At 50.5% G+C, this 15,609-nt stretch overlaps 16 non-coding genes across 16 annotated transcripts; 8 read left to right on the plus strand and 8 right to left on the minus strand.

The window, feature by feature from the left end:
• Positions 1–253: 253 nt before the first annotated feature.
• Trnag-ccc (transfer RNA glycine (anticodon CCC)) lies at positions 254–325 on the minus strand. Its single transcript has one exon. It is a non-coding gene; the product is annotated as a tRNA-Gly (tRNA).
• A 683-nt stretch (positions 326–1,008) lies between these two features.
• Trnal-uaa (transfer RNA leucine (anticodon UAA)) lies at positions 1,009–1,092 on the plus strand. Its single transcript has one exon. It is a non-coding gene; the product is annotated as a tRNA-Leu (tRNA).
• Positions 1,093–2,217: 1,125 nt separating this feature from the next.
• Positions 2,218–2,289, minus strand: Trnag-ccc (transfer RNA glycine (anticodon CCC)). Its single transcript has one exon. It is a non-coding gene; the product is annotated as a tRNA-Gly (tRNA).
• A 683-nt stretch (positions 2,290–2,972) lies between these two features.
• On the plus strand, positions 2,973–3,056 carry Trnal-uaa (transfer RNA leucine (anticodon UAA)). The gene has a single exon. It is a non-coding gene; the product is annotated as a tRNA-Leu (tRNA).
• Positions 3,057–4,181: 1,125 nt separating this feature from the next.
• Trnag-ccc (transfer RNA glycine (anticodon CCC)) lies at positions 4,182–4,253 on the minus strand. Its single transcript has one exon. It is a non-coding gene; the product is annotated as a tRNA-Gly (tRNA).
• Positions 4,254–4,936: 683 nt separating this feature from the next.
• On the plus strand, positions 4,937–5,020 carry Trnal-uaa (transfer RNA leucine (anticodon UAA)). Its single transcript has one exon. It is a non-coding gene; the product is annotated as a tRNA-Leu (tRNA).
• Positions 5,021–6,145: 1,125 nt separating this feature from the next.
• On the minus strand, positions 6,146–6,217 carry Trnag-ccc (transfer RNA glycine (anticodon CCC)). Its single transcript has one exon. It is a non-coding gene; the product is annotated as a tRNA-Gly (tRNA).
• A 683-nt stretch (positions 6,218–6,900) lies between these two features.
• Trnal-uaa (transfer RNA leucine (anticodon UAA)) lies at positions 6,901–6,984 on the plus strand. Its single transcript has one exon. It is a non-coding gene; the product is annotated as a tRNA-Leu (tRNA).
• A 1,125-nt stretch (positions 6,985–8,109) lies between these two features.
• Trnag-ccc (transfer RNA glycine (anticodon CCC)) lies at positions 8,110–8,181 on the minus strand. Its single transcript has one exon. It is a non-coding gene; the product is annotated as a tRNA-Gly (tRNA).
• Positions 8,182–8,864: 683 nt separating this feature from the next.
• Trnal-uaa (transfer RNA leucine (anticodon UAA)) lies at positions 8,865–8,948 on the plus strand. Its single transcript has one exon. It is a non-coding gene; the product is annotated as a tRNA-Leu (tRNA).
• A 1,125-nt stretch (positions 8,949–10,073) lies between these two features.
• Trnag-ccc (transfer RNA glycine (anticodon CCC)) lies at positions 10,074–10,145 on the minus strand. The gene has a single exon. It is a non-coding gene; the product is annotated as a tRNA-Gly (tRNA).
• A 683-nt stretch (positions 10,146–10,828) lies between these two features.
• Trnal-uaa (transfer RNA leucine (anticodon UAA)) lies at positions 10,829–10,912 on the plus strand. Its single transcript has one exon. It is a non-coding gene; the product is annotated as a tRNA-Leu (tRNA).
• A 1,125-nt stretch (positions 10,913–12,037) lies between these two features.
• On the minus strand, positions 12,038–12,109 carry Trnag-ccc (transfer RNA glycine (anticodon CCC)). Its single transcript has one exon. It is a non-coding gene; the product is annotated as a tRNA-Gly (tRNA).
• A 683-nt stretch (positions 12,110–12,792) lies between these two features.
• On the plus strand, positions 12,793–12,876 carry Trnal-uaa (transfer RNA leucine (anticodon UAA)). Its single transcript has one exon. It is a non-coding gene; the product is annotated as a tRNA-Leu (tRNA).
• A 1,125-nt stretch (positions 12,877–14,001) lies between these two features.
• Trnag-ccc (transfer RNA glycine (anticodon CCC)) lies at positions 14,002–14,073 on the minus strand. Its single transcript has one exon. It is a non-coding gene; the product is annotated as a tRNA-Gly (tRNA).
• A 683-nt stretch (positions 14,074–14,756) lies between these two features.
• Positions 14,757–14,840, plus strand: Trnal-uaa (transfer RNA leucine (anticodon UAA)). Its single transcript has one exon. It is a non-coding gene; the product is annotated as a tRNA-Leu (tRNA).
• Positions 14,841–15,609: the final 769 nt, after the last annotated feature.

Consider the following 15,609-nt stretch of genomic DNA (forward strand, 5'->3'; position numbering starts at 1 on the left):
AGTCGTTTCTCGCGCCTGCCCTCTACATATATGCCCGTTTCCAAGCGTCAGCTTTCGCGTCAGCCGAGCAAAGTCGAGACAAGTCGACACATGGAGACACACGATGCTGTGAAACGAAATCCGGCGACTAGCGCACTGGCTACACGGAGTGAGACGTGGGGCGAAGGAAAACTATTCGTAGCGCGACAGTTCTCAGGTTCGAGGATCGCGTTACGTTACGTGGAATATCCCTAGAAGAAAAATTTACGTTTCGTGCGGTGGCCGGGAGTCGAACCCGGATCAACTGCTTGGGAAGCAACCATGCTGACCGTTACACCACCACCGCCTTGCGCTGCGTTTCACTCACGCCGCGATGTGTCGGCTACCCTCCTGCCACCAGAGGCCGAAGGCGATGACGCTGTAGGCGCTCTACGCCAGGGCGGAGGTGAGCACATCTGAACGCAGTGTGTAGGTGCTGCTAGGGCGATGTAGCGTAACTAGAAGCAGAACTGACATCCATTGAAAAAACTGCCCTTTAATTTACAGCAGCGTGATCAAAGAAATATGTAATGTGACGTACTTACTGACGATCCAGAGACGATTGAGCATATGTGTGCCAGTACAGAAGTAGAAAGCGCGTACGTATCACAGTGTTAAGTTGGTTAGTTTGATTCTCGCCTGGAGCATATCATTAGCTTCCCCTGAGGGTGAAATGCACAGCGTAGCCGTTGCTAGGGAACGGCCTTTTCTTGTCATTCGTTGTTTTCTCTGCGACAATGTAAAAATTGATAGTTGGAGTTCTGCTCGTTCCACTTAAGACAGAAGGCGACGGAAAACAACGGTGTCAGGCGCCATATTTAAGCTCTGGCTCCCGAAAGTGAGGGTGGGGTGCAACCTCACATCTGACAACTCGTCTAAAATACTCTAAAAAAACGTATTTCCTTCACACAAGAAAAAACAAGCACATTTCGCAGTAAGGCTCTGGAGATGTTGCTAGGAACGACAGCAGCAGGTCGTTTGCGCTCACAAGTCAGATTGGCCGAGCGGTCTAAGGCGCCAGATTTAAGCTCTGGTTCCCGAACGGGAGCGTGGGTTCGAACCCCACATCTGACAATGAATTTTAAATATTCCTTAACTGGCCATTTCCTTCGTGCGGGAAAGCAAGTCAATTACGCGCAAACAGGTTCGAGAGATATTATTAGAGACGGCAGTGGTTACGGAGCTTGCCCTGCAAGTCTGATTGCCCGGCGGTCAGAAGGAATGGAAAGCTGTTGGGAGACATGGCTTTCAGCCAGGCGGCCCGGATTCGATTCCCGGTAGCCGAACATTCTTTCGTTTGCTGAGTCTTGGCTATTCTCACGGCGTTTACGTTTTCTTTGTGTTGTGCTTTTTGGGTCCAACGTCAAGAAAGCAAAAGTCAACGAAAACAGATACGTGTTTAAATGACTGGCAGGGCAGTAACGAAGGTGGATGAGCCGGTGGACCGGGTACTGGACTGCTGACGTGGCCCCATTGCATAGGTCGTCAGCTGAGTAGGTTAGAGCGTCGTGGTGTGAACACAAAGGCCATGTATTCGATCGCAGCAAGTGCCATTTAATTTTTCTCTCGTAAAAGACAGTGCTTCCTCCAGCGAGACACTGCCAGGTAAATACCAAGTGATATGCACAAGAAGCAAGATGTCTGCACGTTTGGTGGCGTTGTGGCTAGCGGCCGTAGCACGCTGAGTGCAGCGGTTCTCGGCTGTTCATTGGAGTTAAGAACCGTTGTGTGTGGTTAGTAGTTGGGTGGGTGACCAGCTGGGAGCTCGACCTGCGTTTGGCTTCTTTCCTTTTGCCTTTTTACTTCGGTTTCGTTGCTGCTTAGCGTTAATGATGCTGTTCAGCACGCTGACGCCACTCTTGCCTCTCGGTACACTAAGGCGCGAATCTGTGGCCACAATAAAATGAAAGGTTCTGTCGTGTGTTTGTCGTTTTTTGGTCTCTCACAGTCGTTTCTCGCGCCTGCCCTCTACATATATGCCCGTTTCCAAGCGTCAGCTTTCGCGTCAGCCGAGCAAAGTCGAGACAAGTCGACACATGGAGACACACGATGCTGTGAAACGAAATCCGGCGACTAGCGCACTGGCTACACGGAGTGAGACGTGGGGCGAAGGAAAACTATTCGTAGCGCGACAGTTCTCAGGTTCGAGGATCGCGTTACGTTACGTGGAATATCCCTAGAAGAAAAATTTACGTTTCGTGCGGTGGCCGGGAGTCGAACCCGGATCAACTGCTTGGGAAGCAACCATGCTGACCGTTACACCACCACCGCCTTGCGCTGCGTTTCACTCACGCCGCGATGTGTCGGCTACCCTCCTGCCACCAGAGGCCGAAGGCGATGACGCTGTAGGCGCTCTACGCCAGGGCGGAGGTGAGCACATCTGAACGCAGTGTGTAGGTGCTGCTAGGGCGATGTAGCGTAACTAGAAGCAGAACTGACATCCATTGAAAAAACTGCCCTTTAATTTACAGCAGCGTGATCAAAGAAATATGTAATGTGACGTACTTACTGACGATCCAGAGACGATTGAGCATATGTGTGCCAGTACAGAAGTAGAAAGCGCGTACGTATCACAGTGTTAAGTTGGTTAGTTTGATTCTCGCCTGGAGCATATCATTAGCTTCCCCTGAGGGTGAAATGCACAGCGTAGCCGTTGCTAGGGAACGGCCTTTTCTTGTCATTCGTTGTTTTCTCTGCGACAATGTAAAAATTGATAGTTGGAGTTCTGCTCGTTCCACTTAAGACAGAAGGCGACGGAAAACAACGGTGTCAGGCGCCATATTTAAGCTCTGGCTCCCGAAAGTGAGGGTGGGGTGCAACCTCACATCTGACAACTCGTCTAAAATACTCTAAAAAAACGTATTTCCTTCACACAAGAAAAAACAAGCACATTTCGCAGTAAGGCTCTGGAGATGTTGCTAGGAACGACAGCAGCAGGTCGTTTGCGCTCACAAGTCAGATTGGCCGAGCGGTCTAAGGCGCCAGATTTAAGCTCTGGTTCCCGAACGGGAGCGTGGGTTCGAACCCCACATCTGACAATGAATTTTAAATATTCCTTAACTGGCCATTTCCTTCGTGCGGGAAAGCAAGTCAATTACGCGCAAACAGGTTCGAGAGATATTATTAGAGACGGCAGTGGTTACGGAGCTTGCCCTGCAAGTCTGATTGCCCGGCGGTCAGAAGGAATGGAAAGCTGTTGGGAGACATGGCTTTCAGCCAGGCGGCCCGGATTCGATTCCCGGTAGCCGAACATTCTTTCGTTTGCTGAGTCTTGGCTATTCTCACGGCGTTTACGTTTTCTTTGTGTTGTGCTTTTTGGGTCCAACGTCAAGAAAGCAAAAGTCAACGAAAACAGATACGTGTTTAAATGACTGGCAGGGCAGTAACGAAGGTGGATGAGCCGGTGGACCGGGTACTGGACTGCTGACGTGGCCCCATTGCATAGGTCGTCAGCTGAGTAGGTTAGAGCGTCGTGGTGTGAACACAAAGGCCATGTATTCGATCGCAGCAAGTGCCATTTAATTTTTCTCTCGTAAAAGACAGTGCTTCCTCCAGCGAGACACTGCCAGGTAAATACCAAGTGATATGCACAAGAAGCAAGATGTCTGCACGTTTGCTGGCGTTGTGGCTAGCGGCCGTAGCACGCTGAGTGCAGCGGTTCTCGGCTGTTCATTGGAGTTAAGAACCGTTGTGTGTGGTTAGTAGTTGGGTGGGTGACCAGCTGGGAGCTCGACCTGCGTTTGGCTTCTTTCCTTTTGCCTTTTTACTTCGGTTTCGTTGCTGCTTAGCGTTAATGATGCTGTTCAGCACGCTGACGCCACTCTTGCCTCTCGGTACACTAAGGCGCGAATCTGTGGCCACAATAAAATGAAAGGTTCTGTCGTGTGTTTGTCGTTTTTTGGTCTCTCACAGTCGTTTCTCGCGCCTGCCCTCTACATATATGCCCGTTTCCAAGCGTCAGCTTTCGCGTCAGCCGAGCAAAGTCGAGACAAGTCGACACATGGAGACACACGATGCTGTGAAACGAAATCCGGCGACTAGCGCACTGGCTACACGGAGTGAGACGTGGGGCGAAGGAAAACTATTCGTAGCGCGACAGTTCTCAGGTTCGAGGATCGCGTTACGTTACGTGGAATATCCCTAGAAGAAAAATTTACGTTTCGTGCGGTGGCCGGGAGTCGAACCCGGATCAACTGCTTGGGAAGCAACCATGCTGACCGTTACACCACCACCGCCTTGCGCTGCGTTTCACTCACGCCGCGATGTGTCGGCTACCCTCCTGCCACCAGAGGCCGAAGGCGATGACGCTGTAGGCGCTCTACGCCAGGGCGGAGGTGAGCACATCTGAACGCAGTGTGTAGGTGCTGCTAGGGCGATGTAGCGTAACTAGAAGCAGAACTGACATCCATTGAAAAAACTGCCCTTTAATTTACAGCAGCGTGATCAAAGAAATATGTAATGTGACGTACTTACTGACGATCCAGAGACGATTGAGCATATGTGTGCCAGTACAGAAGTAGAAAGCGCGTACGTATCACAGTGTTAAGTTGGTTAGTTTGATTCTCGCCTGGAGCATATCATTAGCTTCCCCTGAGGGTGAAATGCACAGCGTAGCCGTTGCTAGGGAACGGCCTTTTCTTGTCATTCGTTGTTTTCTCTGCGACAATGTAAAAATTGATAGTTGGAGTTCTGCTCGTTCCACTTAAGACAGAAGGCGACGGAAAACAACGGTGTCAGGCGCCATATTTAAGCTCTGGCTCCCGAAAGTGAGGGTGGGGTGCAACCTCACATCTGACAACTCGTCTAAAATACTCTAAAAAAACGTATTTCCTTCACACAAGAAAAAACAAGCACATTTCGCAGTAAGGCTCTGGAGATGTTGCTAGGAACGACAGCAGCAGGTCGTTTGCGCTCACAAGTCAGATTGGCCGAGCGGTCTAAGGCGCCAGATTTAAGCTCTGGTTCCCGAACGGGAGCGTGGGTTCGAACCCCACATCTGACAATGAATTTTAAATATTCCTTAACTGGCCATTTCCTTCGTGCGGGAAAGCAAGTCAATTACGCGCAAACAGGTTCGAGAGATATTATTAGAGACGGCAGTGGTTACGGAGCTTGCCCTGCAAGTCTGATTGCCCGGCGGTCAGAAGGAATGGAAAGCTGTTGGGAGACATGGCTTTCAGCCAGGCGGCCCGGATTCGATTCCCGGTAGCCGAACATTCTTTCGTTTGCTGAGTCTTGGCTATTCTCACGGCGTTTACGTTTTCTTTGTGTTGTGCTTTTTGGGTCCAACGTCAAGAAAGCAAAAGTCAACGAAAACAGATACGTGTTTAAATGACTGGCAGGGCAGTAACGAAGGTGGATGAGCCGGTGGACCGGGTACTGGACTGCTGACGTGGCCCCATTGCATAGGTCGTCAGCTGAGTAGGTTAGAGCGTCGTGGTGTGAACACAAAGGCCATGTATTCGATCGCAGCAAGTGCCATTTAATTTTTCTCTCGTAAAAGACAGTGCTTCCTCCAGCGAGACACTGCCAGGTAAATACCAAGTGATATGCACAAGAAGCAAGATGTCTGCACGTTTGGTGGCGTTGTGGCTAGCGGCCGTAGCACGCTGAGTGCAGCGGTTCTCGGCTGTTCATTGGAGTTAAGAACCGTTGTGTGTGGTTAGTAGTTGGGTGGGTGACCAGCTGGGAGCTCGACCTGCGTTTGGCTTCTTTCCTTTTGCCTTTTTACTTCGGTTTCGTTGCTGCTTAGCGTTAATGATGCTGTTCAGCACGCTGACGCCACTCTTGCCTCTCGGTACACTAAGGCGCGAATCTGTGGCCACAATAAAATGAAAGGTTCTGTCGTGTGTTTGTCGTTTTTTGGTCTCTCACAGTCGTTTCTCGCGCCTGCCCTCTACATATATGCCCGTTTCCAAGCGTCAGCTTTCGCGTCAGCCGAGCAAAGTCGAGACAAGTCGACACATGGAGACACACGATGCTGTGAAACGAAATCCGGCGACTAGCGCACTGGCTACACGGAGTGAGACGTGGGGCGAAGGAAAACTATTCGTAGCGCGACAGTTCTCAGGTTCGAGGATCGCGTTACGTTACGTGGAATATCCCTAGAAGAAAAATTTACGTTTCGTGCGGTGGCCGGGAGTCGAACCCGGATCAACTGCTTGGGAAGCAACCATGCTGACCGTTACACCACCACCGCCTTGCGCTGCGTTTCACTCACGCCGCGATGTGTCGGCTACCCTCCTGCCACCAGAGGCCGAAGGCGATGACGCTGTAGGCGCTCTACGCCAGGGCGGAGGTGAGCACATCTGAACGCAGTGTGTAGGTGCTGCTAGGGCGATGTAGCGTAACTAGAAGCAGAACTGACATCCATTGAAAAAACTGCCCTTTAATTTACAGCAGCGTGATCAAAGAAATATGTAATGTGACGTACTTACTGACGATCCAGAGACGATTGAGCATATGTGTGCCAGTACAGAAGTAGAAAGCGCGTACGTATCACAGTGTTAAGTTGGTTAGTTTGATTCTCGCCTGGAGCATATCATTAGCTTCCCCTGAGGGTGAAATGCACAGCGTAGCCGTTGCTAGGGAACGGCCTTTTCTTGTCATTCGTTGTTTTCTCTGCGACAATGTAAAAATTGATAGTTGGAGTTCTGCTCGTTCCACTTAAGACAGAAGGCGACGGAAAACAACGGTGTCAGGCGCCATATTTAAGCTCTGGCTCCCGAAAGTGAGGGTGGGGTGCAACCTCACATCTGACAACTCGTCTAAAATACTCTAAAAAAACGTATTTCCTTCACACAAGAAAAAACAAGCACATTTCGCAGTAAGGCTCTGGAGATGTTGCTAGGAACGACAGCAGCAGGTCGTTTGCGCTCACAAGTCAGATTGGCCGAGCGGTCTAAGGCGCCAGATTTAAGCTCTGGTTCCCGAACGGGAGCGTGGGTTCGAACCCCACATCTGACAATGAATTTTAAATATTCCTTAACTGGCCATTTCCTTCGTGCGGGAAAGCAAGTCAATTACGCGCAAACAGGTTCGAGAGATATTATTAGAGACGGCAGTGGTTACGGAGCTTGCCCTGCAAGTCTGATTGCCCGGCGGTCAGAAGGAATGGAAAGCTGTTGGGAGACATGGCTTTCAGCCAGGCGGCCCGGATTCGATTCCCGGTAGCCGAACATTCTTTCGTTTGCTGAGTCTTGGCTATTCTCACGGCGTTTACGTTTTCTTTGTGTTGTGCTTTTTGGGTCCAACGTCAAGAAAGCAAAAGTCAACGAAAACAGATACGTGTTTAAATGACTGGCAGGGCAGTAACGAAGGTGGATGAGCCGGTGGACCGGGTACTGGACTGCTGACGTGGCCCCATTGCATAGGTCGTCAGCTGAGTAGGTTAGAGCGTCGTGGTGTGAACACAAAGGCCATGTATTCGATCGCAGCAAGTGCCATTTAATTTTTCTCTCGTAAAAGACAGTGCTTCCTCCAGCGAGACACTGCCAGGTAAATACCAAGTGATATGCACAAGAAGCAAGATGTCTGCACGTTTGCTGGCGTTGTGGCTAGCGGCCGTAGCACGCTGAGTGCAGCGGTTCTCGGCTGTTCATTGGAGTTAAGAACCGTTGTGTGTGGTTAGTAGTTGGGTGGGTGACCAGCTGGGAGCTCGACCTGCGTTTGGCTTCTTTCCTTTTGCCTTTTTACTTCGGTTTCGTTGCTGCTTAGCGTTAATGATGCTGTTCAGCACGCTGACGCCACTCTTGCCTCTCGGTACACTAAGGCGCGAATCTGTGGCCACAATAAAATGAAAGGTTCTGTCGTGTGTTTGTCGTTTTTTGGTCTCTCACAGTCGTTTCTCGCGCCTGCCCTCTACATATATGCCCGTTTCCAAGCGTCAGCTTTCGCGTCAGCCGAGCAAAGTCGAGACAAGTCGACACATGGAGACACACGATGCTGTGAAACGAAATCCGGCGACTAGCGCACTGGCTACACGGAGTGAGACGTGGGGCGAAGGAAAACTATTCGTAGCGCGACAGTTCTCAGGTTCGAGGATCGCGTTACGTTACGTGGAATATCCCTAGAAGAAAAATTTACGTTTCGTGCGGTGGCCGGGAGTCGAACCCGGATCAACTGCTTGGGAAGCAACCATGCTGACCGTTACACCACCACCGCCTTGCGCTGCGTTTCACTCACGCCGCGATGTGTCGGCTACCCTCCTGCCACCAGAGGCCGAAGGCGATGACGCTGTAGGCGCTCTACGCCAGGGCGGAGGTGAGCACATCTGAACGCAGTGTGTAGGTGCTGCTAGGGCGATGTAGCGTAACTAGAAGCAGAACTGACATCCATTGAAAAAACTGCCCTTTAATTTACAGCAGCGTGATCAAAGAAATATGTAATGTGACGTACTTACTGACGATCCAGAGACGATTGAGCATATGTGTGCCAGTACAGAAGTAGAAAGCGCGTACGTATCACAGTGTTAAGTTGGTTAGTTTGATTCTCGCCTGGAGCATATCATTAGCTTCCCCTGAGGGTGAAATGCACAGCGTAGCCGTTGCTAGGGAACGGCCTTTTCTTGTCATTCGTTGTTTTCTCTGCGACAATGTAAAAATTGATAGTTGGAGTTCTGCTCGTTCCACTTAAGACAGAAGGCGACGGAAAACAACGGTGTCAGGCGCCATATTTAAGCTCTGGCTCCCGAAAGTGAGGGTGGGGTGCAACCTCACATCTGACAACTCGTCTAAAATACTCTAAAAAAACGTATTTCCTTCACACAAGAAAAAACAAGCACATTTCGCAGTAAGGCTCTGGAGATGTTGCTAGGAACGACAGCAGCAGGTCGTTTGCGCTCACAAGTCAGATTGGCCGAGCGGTCTAAGGCGCCAGATTTAAGCTCTGGTTCCCGAACGGGAGCGTGGGTTCGAACCCCACATCTGACAATGAATTTTAAATATTCCTTAACTGGCCATTTCCTTCGTGCGGGAAAGCAAGTCAATTACGCGCAAACAGGTTCGAGAGATATTATTAGAGACGGCAGTGGTTACGGAGCTTGCCCTGCAAGTCTGATTGCCCGGCGGTCAGAAGGAATGGAAAGCTGTTGGGAGACATGGCTTTCAGCCAGGCGGCCCGGATTCGATTCCCGGTAGCCGAACATTCTTTCGTTTGCTGAGTCTTGGCTATTCTCACGGCGTTTACGTTTTCTTTGTGTTGTGCTTTTTGGGTCCAACGTCAAGAAAGCAAAAGTCAACGAAAACAGATACGTGTTTAAATGACTGGCAGGGCAGTAACGAAGGTGGATGAGCCGGTGGACCGGGTACTGGACTGCTGACGTGGCCCCATTGCATAGGTCGTCAGCTGAGTAGGTTAGAGCGTCGTGGTGTGAACACAAAGGCCATGTATTCGATCGCAGCAAGTGCCATTTAATTTTTCTCTCGTAAAAGACAGTGCTTCCTCCAGCGAGACACTGCCAGGTAAATACCAAGTGATATGCACAAGAAGCAAGATGTCTGCACGTTTGCTGGCGTTGTGGCTAGCGGCCGTAGCACGCTGAGTGCAGCGGTTCTCGGCTGTTCATTGGAGTTAAGAACCGTTGTGTGTGGTTAGTAGTTGGGTGGGTGACCAGCTGGGAGCTCGACCTGCGTTTGGCTTCTTTCCTTTTGCCTTTTTACTTCGGTTTCGTTGCTGCTTAGCGTTAATGATGCTGTTCAGCACGCTGACGCCACTCTTGCCTCTCGGTACACTAAGGCGCGAATCTGTGGCCACAATAAAATGAAAGGTTCTGTCGTGTGTTTGTCGTTTTTTGGTCTCTCACAGTCGTTTCTCGCGCCTGCCCTCTACATATATGCCCGTTTCCAAGCGTCAGCTTTCGCGTCAGCCGAGCAAAGTCGAGACAAGTCGACACATGGAGACACACGATGCTGTGAAACGAAATCCGGCGACTAGCGCACTGGCTACACGGAGTGAGACGTGGGGCGAAGGAAAACTATTCGTAGCGCGACAGTTCTCAGGTTCGAGGATCGCGTTACGTTACGTGGAATATCCCTAGAAGAAAAATTTACGTTTCGTGCGGTGGCCGGGAGTCGAACCCGGATCAACTGCTTGGGAAGCAACCATGCTGACCGTTACACCACCACCGCCTTGCGCTGCGTTTCACTCACGCCGCGATGTGTCGGCTACCCTCCTGCCACCAGAGGCCGAAGGCGATGACGCTGTAGGCGCTCTACGCCAGGGCGGAGGTGAGCACATCTGAACGCAGTGTGTAGGTGCTGCTAGGGCGATGTAGCGTAACTAGAAGCAGAACTGACATCCATTGAAAAAACTGCCCTTTAATTTACAGCAGCGTGATCAAAGAAATATGTAATGTGACGTACTTACTGACGATCCAGAGACGATTGAGCATATGTGTGCCAGTACAGAAGTAGAAAGCGCGTACGTATCACAGTGTTAAGTTGGTTAGTTTGATTCTCGCCTGGAGCATATCATTAGCTTCCCCTGAGGGTGAAATGCACAGCGTAGCCGTTGCTAGGGAACGGCCTTTTCTTGTCATTCGTTGTTTTCTCTGCGACAATGTAAAAATTGATAGTTGGAGTTCTGCTCGTTCCACTTAAGACAGAAGGCGACGGAAAACAACGGTGTCAGGCGCCATATTTAAGCTCTGGCTCCCGAAAGTGAGGGTGGGGTGCAACCTCACATCTGACAACTCGTCTAAAATACTCTAAAAAAACGTATTTCCTTCACACAAGAAAAAACAAGCACATTTCGCAGTAAGGCTCTGGAGATGTTGCTAGGAACGACAGCAGCAGGTCGTTTGCGCTCACAAGTCAGATTGGCCGAGCGGTCTAAGGCGCCAGATTTAAGCTCTGGTTCCCGAACGGGAGCGTGGGTTCGAACCCCACATCTGACAATGAATTTTAAATATTCCTTAACTGGCCATTTCCTTCGTGCGGGAAAGCAAGTCAATTACGCGCAAACAGGTTCGAGAGATATTATTAGAGACGGCAGTGGTTACGGAGCTTGCCCTGCAAGTCTGATTGCCCGGCGGTCAGAAGGAATGGAAAGCTGTTGGGAGACATGGCTTTCAGCCAGGCGGCCCGGATTCGATTCCCCGTAGCCGAACATTCTTTCGTTTGCTGAGTCTTGGCTATTCTCACGGCGTTTACGTTTTCTTTGTGTTGTGCTTTTTGGGTCCAACGTCAAGAAAGCAAAAGTCAACGAAAACAGATACGTGTTTAAATGACTGGCAGGGCAGTAACGAAGGTGGATGAGCCGGTGGACCGGGTACTGGACTGCTGACGTGGCCCCATTGCATAGGTCGTCAGCTGAGTAGGTTAGAGCGTCGTGGTGTGAACACAAAGGCCATGTATTCGATCGCAGCAAGTGCCATTTAATTTTTCTCTCGTAAAAGACAGTGCTTCCTCCAGCGAGACACTGCCAGGTAAATACCAAGTGATATGCACAAGAAGCAAGATGTCTGCACGTTTGCTGGCGTTGTGGCTAGCGGCCGTAGCACGCTGAGTGCAGCGGTTCTCGGCTGTTCATTGGAGTTAAGAACCGTTGTGTGTGGTTAGTAGTTGGGTGGGTGACCAGCTGGGAGCTCGACCTGCGTTTGGCTTCTTTCCTTTTGCCTTTTTACTTCGGTTTCGTTGCTGCTTAGCGTTAATGATGCTGTTCAGCACGCTGACGCCACTCTTGCCTCTCGGTACACTAAGGCGCGAATCTGTGGCCACAATAAAATGAAAGGTTCTGTCGTGTGTTTGTCGTTTTTTGGTCTCTCACAGTCGTTTCTCGCGCCTGCCCTCTACATATATGCCCGTTTCCAAGCGTCAGCTTTCGCGTCAGCCGAGCAAAGTCGAGACAAGTCGACACATGGAGACACACGACGCTGTGAAACGAAATCCGGCGACTAGCGCACTGGCTACACGGAGTGAGACGTGGGGCGAAGGAAAACTATTCGTAGCGCGACAGTTCTCAGGTTCGAGGATCGCGTTACGTTACGTGGAATATCCCTAGAAGAAAAATTTACGTTTCGTGCGGTGGCCGGGAGTCGAACCCGGATCAACTGCTTGGGAAGCAACCATGCTGACCGTTACACCACCACCGCCTTGCGCTGCGTTTCACTCACGCCGCGATGTGTCGGCTACCCTCCTGCCACCAGAGGCCGAAGGCGATGACGCTGTAGGCGCTCTACGCCAGGGCGGAGGTGAGCACATCTGAACGCAGTGTGTAGGTGCTGCTAGGGCGATGTAGCGTAACTAGAAGCAGAACTGACATCCATTGAAAAAACTGCCCTTTAATTTACAGCAGCGTGATCAAAGAAATATGTAATGTGACGTACTTACTGACGATCCAGAGACGATTGAGCATATGTGTGCCAGTACAGAAGTAGAAAGCGCGTACGTATCACAGTGTTAAGTTGGTTAGTTTGATTCTCGCCTGGAGCATATCATTAGCTTCCCCTGAGGGTGAAATGCACAGCGTAGCCGTTGCTAGGGAACGGCCTTTTCTTGTCATTCGTTGTTTTCTCTGCGACAATGTAAAAATTGATAGTTGGAGTTCTGCTCGTTCCACTTAAGACAGAAGGCGACGGAAAACAACGGTGTCAGGCGCCATATTTAAGCTCTGGCTCCCGAAAGTGAGGGTGGGGTGCAACCTCACATCTGACAACTCGTCTAAAATACTCTAAAAAAACGTATTTCCTTCACACAAGAAAAAACAAGCACATTTCGCAGTAAGGCTCTGGAGATGTTGCTAGGAACGACAGCAGCAGGTCGTTTGCGCTCACAAGTCAGATTGGCCGAGCGGTCTAAGGCGCCAGATTTAAGCTCTGGTTCCCGAACGGGAGCGTGGGTTCGAACCCCACATCTGACAATGAATTTTAAATATTCCTTAACTGGCCATTTCCTTCGTGCGGGAAAGCAAGTCAATTACGCGCAAACAGGTTCGAGAGATATTATTAGAGACGGCAGTGGTTACGGAGCTTGCCCTGCAAGTCTGATTGCCCGGCGGTCAGAAGGAATGGAAAGCTGTTGGGAGACATGGCTTTCAGCCAGGCGGCCCGGATTCGATTCCCGGTAGCCGAACATTCTTTCGTTTGCTGAGTCTTGGCTATTCTCACGGCGTTTACGTTTTCTTTGTGTTGTGCTTTTTGGGTCCAACGTCAAGAAAGCAAAAGTCAACGAAAACAGATACGTGTTTAAATGACTGGCAGGGCAGTAACGAAGGTGGATGAGCCGGTGGACCGGGTACTGGACTGCTGACGTGGCCCCATTGCATAGGTCGTCAGCTGAGTAGGTTAGAGCGTCGTGGTGTGAACACAAAGGCCATGTATTCGATCGCAGCAAGTGCCATTTAATTTTTCTCTCGTAAAAGACAGTGCTTCCTCCAGCGAGACACTGCCAGGTAAATACCAAGTGATATGCACAAGAAGCAAGATGTCTGCACGTTTGCTGGCGTTGTGGCTAGCGGCCGTAGCACGCTGAGTGCAGCGGTTCTCGGCTGTTCATTGGAGTTAAGAACCGTTGTGTGTGGTTAGTAGTTGGGTGGGTGACCAGCTGGGAGCTCGACCTGCGTTTGGCTTCTTTCCTTTTGCCTTTTTACTTCGGTTTCGTTGCTGCTTAGCGTTAATGATGCTGTTCAGCACGCTGACGCCACTCTTGCCTCTCGGTACACTAAGGCGCGAATCTGTGGCCACAATAAAATGAAAGGTTCTGTCGTGTGTTTGTCGTTTTTTGGTCTCTCACAGTCGTTTCTCGCGCCTGCCCTCTACATATATGCCCGTTTCCAAGCGTCAGCTTTCGCGTCAGCCGAGCAAAGTCGAGACAAGTCGACACATGGAGACACACGATGCTGTGAAACGAAATCCGGCGACTAGCGCACTGGCTACACGGAGTGAGACGTGGGGCGAAGGAAAACTATTCGTAGCGCGACAGTTCTCAGGTTCGAGGATCGCGTTACGTTACGTGGAATATCCCTAGAAGAAAAATTTACGTTTCGTGCGGTGGCCGGGAGTCGAACCCGAATCAACTGCTTGGGAAGCAACCATGCTGACCGTTACACCACCACCGCCTTGCGCTGCGTTTCACTCACGCCGCGATGTGTCGGCTACCCTCCTGCCACCAGAGGCCGAAGGCGATGACGCTGTAGGCGCTCTACGCCAGGGCGGAGGTGAGCACATCTGAACGCAGTGTGTAGGTGCTGCTAGGGCGATGTAGCGTAACTAGAAGCAGAACTGACATCCATTGAAAAAACTGCCCTTTAATTTACAGCAGCGTGATCAAAGAAATATGTAATGTGACGTACTTACTGACGATCCAGAGACGATTGAGCATATGTGTGCCAGTACAGAAGTAGAAAGCGCGTACGTATCACAGTGTTAAGTTGGTTAGTTTGATTCTCGCCTGGAGCATATCATTAGCTTCCCCTGAGGGTGAAATGCACAGCGTAGCCGTTGCTAGGGAACGGCCTTTTCTTGTCATTCGTTGTTTTCTCTGCGACAATGTAAAAATTGATAGTTGGAGTTCTGCTCGTTCCACTTAAGACAGAAGGCGACGGAAAACAACGGTGTCAGGCGCCATATTTAAGCTCTGGCTCCCGAAAGTGAGGGTGGGGTGCAACCTCACATCTGACAACTCGTCTAAAATACTCTAAAAAAACGTATTTCCTTCACACAAGAAAAAACAAGCACATTTCGCAGTAAGGCTCTGGAGATGTTGCTAGGAACGACAGCAGCAGGTCGTTTGCGCTCACAAGTCAGATTGGCCGAGCGGTCTAAGGCGCCAGATTTAAGCTCTGGTTCCCGAACGGGAGCGTGGGTTCGAACCCCACATCTGACAATGAATTTTAAATATTCCTTAACTGGCCATTTCCTTCGTGCGGGAAAGCAAGTCAATTACGCGCAAACAGGTTCGAGAGATATTATTAGAGACGGCAGTGGTTACGGAGCTTGCCCTGCAAGTCTGATTGCCCGGCGGTCAGAAGGAATGGAAAGCTGTTGGGAGACATGGCTTTCAGCCAGGCGGCCCGGATTCGATTCCCGGTAGCCGAACATTCTTTCGTTTGCTGAGTCTTGGCTATTCTCACGGCGTTTACGTTTTCTTTGTGTTGTGCTTTTTGGGTCCAACGTCAAGAAAGCAAAAGTCAACGAAAACAGATACGTGTTTAAATGACTGGCAGGGCAGTAACGAAGGTGGATGAGCCGGTGGACCGGGTACTGGACTGCTGACGTGGCCCCATTGCATAGGTCGTCAGCTGAGTAGGTTAGAGCGTCGTGGTGTGAACACAAAGGCCATGTATTCGATCGCAGCAAGTGCCATTTAATTTTTCTCTCGTAAAAGACAGTGCTTCCTCCAGCGAGACACTGCCAGGTAAATACCAAGTGATATGCACAAGAAGCAAGATGTCTGCACGTTTGCTGGCGTTGTGGCTAGCGGCCGTAGCACGCTGAGTGCAGCGGTTCTCGGCTGTTCATTGGAGTTAAGAACCGTTGTGTGTGGTTAGTAGTTGGGTGGGTGACCAGCTGGGAGCTCGACCTGCGTTTGGCTTCTTTCCTTTTGCCTTTTTACTTCGGTTTCGTTGCTGCTTAGCGTTAATGATGCTGTTCAG

The sequence above is a fragment of the Schistocerca nitens genome, unplaced genomic scaffold (genome assembly GCF_023898315.1).
Source record: "Schistocerca nitens isolate TAMUIC-IGC-003100 unplaced genomic scaffold, iqSchNite1.1 HiC_scaffold_13, whole genome shotgun sequence".
NCBI lineage: Eukaryota > Metazoa > Arthropoda > Insecta > Orthoptera > Acrididae > Schistocerca > Schistocerca nitens.